Below are 9665 nucleotides of genomic sequence, written 5' to 3'. Positions count from 1 at the left end.
GAAAATTCAGGGCTATAACGTGTAGATGAAGCACTAACAGGAGGCTTTAAAATTTTCATTCTAGTGTCTTTCGTTTGGGAGAAAAATGCAAAGGTACAATACAGTTTTTCCTTGCCGATATCTCTCTTTGGCAAAGAGATAGGCATTGGAAAATTCAGGGCTATAACGTGTAGATGAAGCACTAACAGGAGGCTTTAAAATTTTCATTCTAGTGTCTTTCGTTTGGGAGAAAAATGCAAAGGTACAATACAGCTTTTCCTTGCCAATATCTCTCTTTTGCAAAGAGCTAGGAATTGGAAAATTCAGGGCTATAACGTGTAGATGAAGCACTAACAGGAGGCTTTAAAATTTTCATTCTAGTGTCTTTCGTTTGGGAGAAAAATGCAAAAGTACAATGCAGCTTTTCCTTGCCGATATCTCTCTTTTGCAAAGAGATAGGCATTGGAAAATGCAGGGCTATAACGTGTAAATGAAGCACTAACAGGAGGCTTTAAAATTTTCATTCTAGTGTCTTTCGTTTGGGAGAAAAATGCAAAGGTACAATACAGCATTTCCTTGCCGATATCTCTCTTTTGTAAAGAGATAGGCATTGGAAAATTCAGGGCTATTACGTGTAGATGAAGCACTAACAGGAGGCTTTAAAATTTTCATTCTAGTGTCTTTCGTTTGGGAGAAAAATGCAAAAGTACAATGCAGCTTTTCCTTGCCGATATCTCTCTTTTGCAAAGAGATAGGCATTGGAAAATGCAGGGCTATAACGTGTAGATGAAGCACTAACAGGAGGCTTTAAAATTTTCATTCTAGTGTCTTTCGTTTGGGAGAAAAATGCAAAGGTACAATACAGCATTTCCTTGCCGATATCTCTCTTTTGCAAAGAGATAGGCATTGGAAAATTCAGGGCTATAACGTGTAGATGAAGCACTAACAGGAGGCTTTAAAATTTTCATTCTAGTGTCTTTCGTTTGGGAGAAAAATGCAAAGGTACAATACAGCTTTTCCTTGCCGATATCTCTCTTTTGCAAAGAGATAGGCATTGGAAAATTCAGGGCTATAACGTGTAGATGAAGCACTAACAGGAGGCTTTAAAATTTTAATTCTAGAGTCCTTCGTTTGGGAGAAAAATGCAAAGGTACAATACAGCTTTTCCTTGCCGATATCTCTCTTTTGCAAAGAGATAGGCATTGGAAAATTCAGGGCTATAACGTGTAGATGAAGCACTAATAGGAGGCTTTAAAATTTTCATTCTAGTGTCCTTCGTTTGGGAGAAAAATGCAAAGGTACAATACAGCTTTTCCTTGCCGATATCTCTCTTTTGCAAAGAGATAGGCATTGGAAAATTCAGGGCTATAACGTGTAGATGAAGCACTAACAGGAGGCTTTAAAATTTTCATTCTAGTGTCTTTCGTTTGGGAGAAAAATGCAAAGGTACAATACAGCTTTTCCTTGCCGATATCTCTCTTTTGCAAAGAGCTAGGCATTGGAAAATTCAGGGCTATAACGTGTAGATGAAGCATTAACAGTAGGCTTTAAAATTTTCATTCTAGTGTCTTTCGTTTGGGAGAAAAATGCAAAGGTACAATACAGCTTTTCCTTGCCAATATCTCTCTTTTGCAAAGAGCTAGGCATTGGAAAATTCAGGGCTATAACGTGTAGATGAAGCACTAACAGGAGGCTTTAAAATTTTCATTCTAGTGTCTTTCGTTTAGGAGAAAAATGCAAAGGTACAATACAGTTTTTCCTTGCCAATATATCTCTTTTGCAAAGAGATAGGCATTGGAAAATTCAGGGCTATAACGTGCAGATGAAGCACTAACAGGAGGCTTTAAAATTTTCATTCTAGTGTCCTTCGTTTGGGAGAAAAATGCAAAGGTACAATACAGCTTTTCCTTGCCGATATCTCTCTTTTGCAAAGAGATAGGCATTGGAAAATTCAGGGCTATAACGTGTAGATGAAGCACTAATAGGAGGCTTTAAAATTTTCATTCTAGTGTCCTTCGTTTGGGAGAAAAATGCAAAGGTACAATACAGCTTTTCCTTGCCGATATCTCCCTTTTGCAAAGAGATAGGCATTGGAAAATTCAGGGCTATAACGTGTAGATGAAGCACTAACAGGAGGCTTTAAAATTTTCATTCTAGTGTCTTTCGTTTGGGAGAAAAATGCAAAGGTACAATACAGCTTTTCCTTGCCGATATCTCTCTTTTGCAAAGAGCTAGGCATTTGAAAATTCAGGGCTATAACGTGTAGATGAAGCATTAACAGTAGGCTTTAAAATTTTCATTCTAGTGTCTTTCGTTTGGGAGAAAAATGCAAAGGTACAATACAGCTTTTCCTTGCCAATATCTCTCTTTTGCAAAGAGCTAGGCATTGGAAAATTCAGGGCTATAACGTGTAGATGAAGCACTAACAGGAGGCTTTAAAATTTTCATTCTAGTGTCTTTCGTTTAGGAGAAAAATGCAAAGGTACAATACAGTTTTTCCTTGCCAATATATCTCTTTTGCAAAGAGATAGGCATTGGAAAATTCAGGGCTATAACGTGCAGATGAAGCACTAACAGGAGGCTTTAAAATTTTAATTCTAGTGTCCTTCGTTTGGGAGAAAAATGCAAAGGTACAATACAGCTTTTCCTTGCCAATATCTCTCTTTTGCAAAGAGCTAGGCATTGGAAAATTCAGGGCTATACCGTGTAGATGAAGCACTAACAGGAGGCTTTTAATTTTTCATTCTAGTGTCCTTCGTTTGGGAGAAAAATGCAAAGGTACAATACAGCTTTTCCTTGCCGATATCTCTCTTTTGCAAAGAGATAGGCATTGGAAAATTCAGGGCTATAACGTGTAGATGAAGCCCTAACAGGAGGCTTTAAAATTTTCATTCTAGTGTCTTTCGTTTGGGAGAAAAATGCAAAGGTACAATACAGCTTTTCCTTGCCGATATCTCTCTTTTGCAAAGAGATAGGCATTGGAAAATTCAGGGCTATAACGTGTAGATGAAGCACTAACAGGAGGCTTTAAAATTTTCATTCTAGTGTCCTTCGTTTGGGAGAAAAATGCAAAGGTACAATACAGCTTTTCCTTGCCGATATCTCTCTTTTGCAAAGAGATAGGCATTGGAAAATTCAGGGCTATAACGTGTAGATGAAGCACTAACAGGAGGCTTTAAAATTTTCATTCTAGTGTCTTTCGTTTGGGAGAAAAATGCAAAGGTACAATACAGTTTTTCCTTGCCAATATATCTCTTTTGCAAAGAGATAGGCATTGGAAAATTCAGGGCTATAACGTGCAGATGAAGCACTAACAGGAGGCTTTAAAATTTTCATTCTAGTGTCCTTCGTTTGGGAGAAAAATGCAAAGGTACAATACAGCTTTTCCTTGCCAATATCTCTCTTTTGCAAAGAGCTAGGCATTGGAAAATTCAGGGCTATACCGTGAAGATGAAGCACTAACAGGAGGCTTTTAAATTTTCATTCTAGTGTCCTTCGTTTGGGAGAAAAATGCAAAGGTACAATACAGCTTTTCCTTGCCGATATCTCTCTTTTGCAAAGAGATAGGCATTGGAAAATTCAGGGCTATAACGTGTAGATGAAGCACTAACAGGAGGCTTTAAAATTTTCATTCTAGTGTCTTTCGTTTGGGAGAAAAATGCAAAGGTACAATACAGCTTTTCCTTGCCGATATCTCTCTTTTGCAAAGAGATAGGCATTGGAAAATTCAGGGCTATAACGTGTAGATGAAGCACTAACAGGAGGCTTTAAAATTTTCATTCTAGTGTCCTTCGTTTGGGAGAAAAATGCAAAGGTACAATACAGCTTTTCCTTGCCGATATCTCTCTTTTGCAAAGAGATAGGCATTGGAAAATTCAGGGCTATAACGTGTAGATGAAGCACTAACAGGAGGCTTTAAAATTTTCATTCTAGTGTCTTTCGTTTGGGAGAAAAATGCAAAGGTACAATACAGCTTTTCCTTGCCGATATCTCTCTTTTGCAAAGAGATAGGCATTGGAAAATTCAGGGCTATAACGTGTAGATGAAGCACTAACAGGAGGCTTTAAAATTTTCATTCTAGTGTCCTTCGTTTGGGAGAAAAATGCAAAGGTACAATACAGCTTTTCCTTGCCGATATCTCTCTTTTGCAAAGAGCTAGGCATTTGAAAATTCAGGGCTATAACGTGTAGATGAAGCATTAACAGTAGGCTTTAAAATTTTCATTCTAGTGTCTTTCGTTTGGGAGAAAAATGCAAAGGTACAATACAGCTTTTCCTTGCCAATATCTCTCTTTTGCAAAGAGCTAGGCATTGGAAAATTCAGGGTTATAACGTGTAGATGAAGCACTAACAGGAGGCTTTAAAATTTTCATTCTAGTGTCTTTCGTTTAGGAGAAAAATGCAAAGGTACAATACAGTTTTTCCTTGCCAATATATCTCTTTTGCAAAGAGATAGGCATTGAAAAATTCTGGGCTATAACGTGCAGATGAAGCACTAACAGGAGGCTTTAAAATTTTAATTCTTTTAAATGCCCCCACGGTGCCTGATACATAAATGCCCCCACAGAGCCAGATAAATGCCCCCACAGTGCCAGATATGTCCCCACAGTGCCAGATATGCCCCCACAGTGCCAGATATGCCCCCACGGTGCCAGAAATGCCCCCACAGTGCCAGATAAATGCCCCCAGTGCCAGATAAATGCCCCCACAGTGCCAGATAAATGCCCCCACAGAGCCAGATAAATGCCCCCACAGTGCCAGAAATGCCCCCACAGTGCCAGAAATGCCCCCACAGTGCCAGATATGCCCCCACAGTGCCAGATATGCCCCCACAGTGCCAGATATGCCCCCACAGTGCCTGATATGTCCCCACAGTGCCAGAAATGCCCCCACAGTGCCAGAAATGCCCCCACAGTGCCAGATAAATGCCCCCACAGAGCCAGATAAATGCCCCCACAGAGCCAGATAAATGCCCCCACAGTGCCAGAAATGCCCCCACAGTGCCAGAAATGCCCACACAGTGCCAGAAATGCCCCCACAGTGCCAGAAATGTCCCCACAGTGCCTGATATGCCCCCACAGGGCCAGATATGTCCCCACAGTGCCAAATATGCCCCCACAGAGCCAGATATGCAATGCCCCCACAGTGCCAGAAATGCCCCCACAGTGCCAGAAATGCCCCCCACAGAGCCAGAAATGCCCCCACAGTGCCAGAAATGCCCCCACATAACCAAAAATGCCCCCTGTGTGCCAGAAATGCCCCCACAGTGCGGATCTCCCCCCCCCCAAAAAAAAAAAATACCTGCGGCGCTGGGGAGGAGTACTGCTGTCCGCCTGTGTGGGAGCGCTGGCGGGCGGGCGGGCGGGAGGCCGGGCGAGTGAGCCTGAGCCTGGGTCCGGGCTGGCGGGCGGGTGGGCGGCCACTTGTGCAGGCGGGCTATGCGCGGCACCGGCATCTGATGTTAGATACCGGCGCCGCGCAGCGCGCATACACAGCGCGACCGCCAAATGCTGCAGCAGCACACACACAGGGCCGGCTCCAGCATCGAATATGGCGGCGCCAGCGCGTGGCGCCCATTAAGGGTGGCGCCCTGCGCGGCCGCTCTATTCGAACATGCCTAGAGCCGGCCCTGATGCCAGCAGTCCTCATTCAGCTCAAAGTGAGCACCCAATTTGAAAGAAAGAAAGCAGATTTCTCACCAGGCTTCCCCTTGCTATAAGCATGGTTTGTACTCTTTTCCATGTGCTCCCAGATCTTTCAAGCAATTAGTATGGTCAAGAAAGTTCTGCTTGAAAAGAAACAGACATTTACTGTCATTGTTATACAAATAAACTTACATTAAAGCTAACAAGAAAGCACACTCGTTCTGTCTTTAAACTGATAAAAGAAACCCCAATAATATGGGGCATGCAAAAATTGAGATAAAACTCAGTTTTGCTCCTCTCCACGGAAATCTTTAATAAAAGGCGAAATATTTGTTAGTTCTGAAGAGAAACCAGAGCATGACCAAGATTCCACCTGTCGCCTGAGTGCCATGCCAGCAGTCCTCATTCAGATCAAAGTGAGCGCCCAATTTAAAAGAAAGCAGATTTCTCACCTGGCTTCTCCTTGCTATAAGCATGGTTTGTACTGTATTCCATGTGCTCCCAGATCTTTCAAGCAAGTAGCATGGTCAAGAAAGTTCTGTTTGAAAAGAAACAAACATTTACTGTAATTTCTATGCAAATGAGCTTTCATTAAAGCACACTCATTCTATCTTTAAACCGATAAAAGAAACCCCAAAAAGATGGGGCATGCAAAAATTGAGGTAAAACTCAGTTTTGCTCCTCTCCACGGAAATCTTTAGTAAAAGGCGAAAGATTTGTTCGTTCTGAAGAGAAACCAGAGCATGACCAAGATTTTCATCTGAAAATATGTGTTCTCCCTGCAGTTGTTGTCCCCAGATGAGAGTTCCCTTGTGCTGCCTCAGTTGAATCTCCTTTACTTGACAGAGATGTGCCTGAGCAGCGGCCCTCCCCAGCCCTATCCCAAATCATACTTATTTTGCATAGGAGATACCATGGTCATGAAGATTGTTCTCCCAGGGTGAGGTTCATTCATTGCATTCTGGGTATGCTGACCCCTGTGATTTCCCCAAATGTGGGAAACTCGACTGCATTATTTGTGGTAGTGGGGGACTGTGTTTGTGCTTTCCTCTGGTCAGCTCTGGTAAAAGTCAGATTTCTTTGTCTCAGATCTTCCTCTAGCCTTGTTCTTCTTTCGAGAGTTCCCTTGTGCTGCCTCAGTTGGATCTCCTTCACTTGACAGGGGGTGCCCGAGCAGCAATCCTCCACAGCTCTAGCCCAACTCCTACTTACCTGCCAGGTGAGATACTATGATCTTCACTGTTAGGGCAATCAGGATGTGGAATTCCCTGCCAGGGAAGGTGGTAATGGTGGACTCTGTAATTGGATTTAAAAAAGGAATGGATACATTTCTGAATGAAAAAGCTATCCAAGGTTATAATACTTAAAATATCAACATGGTTAATCCGGGGGTAACATGAGTTATAGTAGCTAACTAGTCATAAAACATTATTCAGCAAGTATGTAGAATCATCACAACTTAAAACAGGTTGAACACGATGGGCAATTTGCCTCTATTCAACCTCAAAAACTATGTTACTATATGTTACTATATTACTATGTTACTGTAGTATACAGAAAACCAAAATGCAATGAACAGTGATAGTGAGCACTGATGAGGATACTAGAACTGACACTGAGCAGCAAGATGCAGCACTGGACTATTAGTAATGTACTGTAGTATGCTGAGCACCACAATGCAGCACAAGACAATGAGCAGTGATACTGAGCACTGATGAGGATACTACTGAGAACTGACACTGAGCAGGAGAGACACACTACTAGTATTACTGAGCAGCAATAAGTAACCACTGATACTGAGCACTGATATTGAGATTTCCACTGAGAGAACATAGCCACGTCCATTCCGCTCTATCTTCAATGCACGAGTAAAAATGGCGGCAACGCGCAGCTCTTTATATGGAATCCGAATCTCGCGAGAATCCGACAGCGGGATGATGACATTTTCCCTTTTTCAGGTTTTCCGAGTCAGGCGGGAACAACCGAGCCTGCCTCGGACCAGTGTAAACAACGTGGAGTTCGTGGGGAATTCGGTTCTCGGAGAACCGAACCCGCTCCTCTCTACCTTATACCTATCAATTTTTTTATTTTCAATCTAAGCCCCTGCAGTTTTCTGTAAGCATCTGCTTCGCTATGATGATCAACAAGTCACAAGGGCAAACACTCAGGGCTTGAGGCGTAGATCTTAGGACCAGCTGCTACAAGCATGGCAGAGGTGTCACTATCACTGGTGACACCCAGAGAGGTGGCGAGGGAGATTGTAATGCAGTGCGCGCAGATAAGCAGCGCAATGGTAAAAAGGAGGCATGGTTTCATAGGTAGGGGCGTGGCCTGGTGGCCTGAATCTACATTTTGTTGCTCCGGGTGTCCCGGGGGTTGGGGGCTGCACCCGGGGACTAGTGTGTGAGCGGTGCTGGCTCCTGCACAGTGAAAGGGCATGGCCACCCAGCATGACGCCTCCCTTCTTGACCATGCTGTAATTGCAGTCGCACTGCAGTGCAGCGTGATCATAAAAAATGATGTAGCCTCCTGCTGGTGCAGACTGTATGTGCGCGCAGGAAGCCGCCACCATTTTTGTGATCACAGCGGCTGAATGTGATGTCATACAGCCGCTGTGACCACGCCCCCTGTGTCTCCTCCGTTGCAGACCCCATTTTGAAGCCTTGCCCCCGCACCGCTCCATCCCTGACTTGGAAATGGAGTGTTGCTGACCCACCTATCCCCCCCCCCCGCCCCGATTGACAGGCAGAGGCGATCGCATTCTCTGCGGGGTGCCACAGAAAATGCAGGCACATGCGTATGCTCTTAGCAATTTTTGCAGTTGGATCGCTTATTGTGATTGCAATCCAACCTGAATCAGGCCCTATTACCTATCACAATGCGCTGCGGGCAGTACAAAATTGGGTTAATATAGGAGAAAAACCCCCAGACCTGTGCTCCTTAACTGTACCTGGTGGCTAGTGGAGCGGCTGCCCAGTAATCAGTGTCCACGCCAGTGCGCACACGGTCCACCCCCTACGGCCACGCTCCCCTTCATCAGCGGCCTCGTGATCCGGAAGGGTGGTGTGTGTGTGACTGACCTTAGGATGAAACCGGAGCCTCCGCTGCAGTGACCCAGCAACCAGGGCATGGGAGTATACAGCGCCGCTGGGAGTGATGAAGCTGCAGTAAAGATGTCTATTAGACCTAGCCTGCTGCAGCCCTTGTAGATTCTCATAAAACAAGTTCTTCTTTTCTTGTCAAAATTTATAGCTAAGAATAGGCTGCCTGAGGCAGGCCCCTGTTAAGTGGCCTGCTACTGAAGGCACCAACTACAAACTGAGCTCCCTGTTCATGGAAGCGGGGTTATAGAGGAGAATGCACTGAGCATCTTGGGAACAGTCAAAAGCTTTGAGCCGGTTGGTGCCTCAGATCAAGATCCTACTCTACACCCCAATGTGAATCCTTGTGGAGTCCAGTGTACCCCACAGAAGAAATTAATGTGTCACACCCATTGGCAGCAACCTTAGAATAGCTGCTGACGGGCACAATTGAGAATGGAAGGGGGGGGGGGGACATTTGAATCCAGCACATAAATGCAATTCAAATATGTAATTTGTACCTTCCTATTTTAAAATATAATGGATGAACCTCACCCTGTGAGAACAATCTTCATGATCAAGAGACCTCATATGCAAAATAAGTATGAGTTGGGATAGGGCTGGGGAGGGTGGCTGCTCGGGCAGCCCCTCCCCCGTCAAGTTAAGGAGATTCAACTGAGGAAGCACAAGGGAACTCTCGTCTGGGGACAACAACTGCAGGGAGACCACATCTTTTCAGATGAACATGGGAGGGCGGAAGGCTGCCTAATACTGAAGCACCATCAAATATCAAACCATATGCAACATCAAGTACAAGCATTCCTGGGGGAAGGTCTGCAGCAGACGGATTTGCATACAGTGATGTTATCCAAGCAGTGGGCCAAAGTTGGCTGGAACCCTCATCTGCATATGAAAAGAGAAAAGGGGCGTGCAGGGCATGGCGGCCTTTTGCAGTGCTTGGA

The 9665-nt window shown here is 44.2% G+C and overlaps 3 non-coding genes across 3 annotated transcripts; 1 reads left to right on the top strand and 2 right to left on the bottom strand.

The window, feature by feature from the left end:
* Window positions 1–5866: 5866 nt before the first annotated feature.
* LOC135042354 (U5 spliceosomal RNA) lies at window positions 5867–5982 on the bottom strand. Its single transcript, XR_010235497.1, has one exon. It is a non-coding gene; the product is annotated as a U5 spliceosomal RNA (small nuclear RNA).
* A 270-nt stretch (window positions 5983–6252) lies between these two features.
* On the bottom strand, window positions 6253–6368 carry LOC135042341 (U5 spliceosomal RNA). Its single transcript, XR_010235486.1, has one exon. It is a non-coding gene; the product is annotated as a U5 spliceosomal RNA (small nuclear RNA).
* A 144-nt stretch (window positions 6369–6512) lies between these two features.
* LOC135042372 (U1 spliceosomal RNA) lies at window positions 6513–6676 on the top strand. The gene has a single exon (XR_010235514.1). It is a non-coding gene; the product is annotated as a U1 spliceosomal RNA (small nuclear RNA).
* The last annotated feature ends 2989 nt before the right edge of the window (window positions 6677–9665 follow it).

Source organism: Pseudophryne corroboree, unplaced genomic scaffold (assembly GCF_028390025.1).
Source record: "Pseudophryne corroboree isolate aPseCor3 unplaced genomic scaffold, aPseCor3.hap2 scaffold_823, whole genome shotgun sequence".
In the NCBI taxonomy this organism is placed as follows: Eukaryota; Metazoa; Chordata; class Amphibia; order Anura; family Myobatrachidae; genus Pseudophryne; species Pseudophryne corroboree.
Note: the sequence above shows the minus strand (reverse complement) of the source record. Positions and strands in the feature narration are given on the sequence as shown.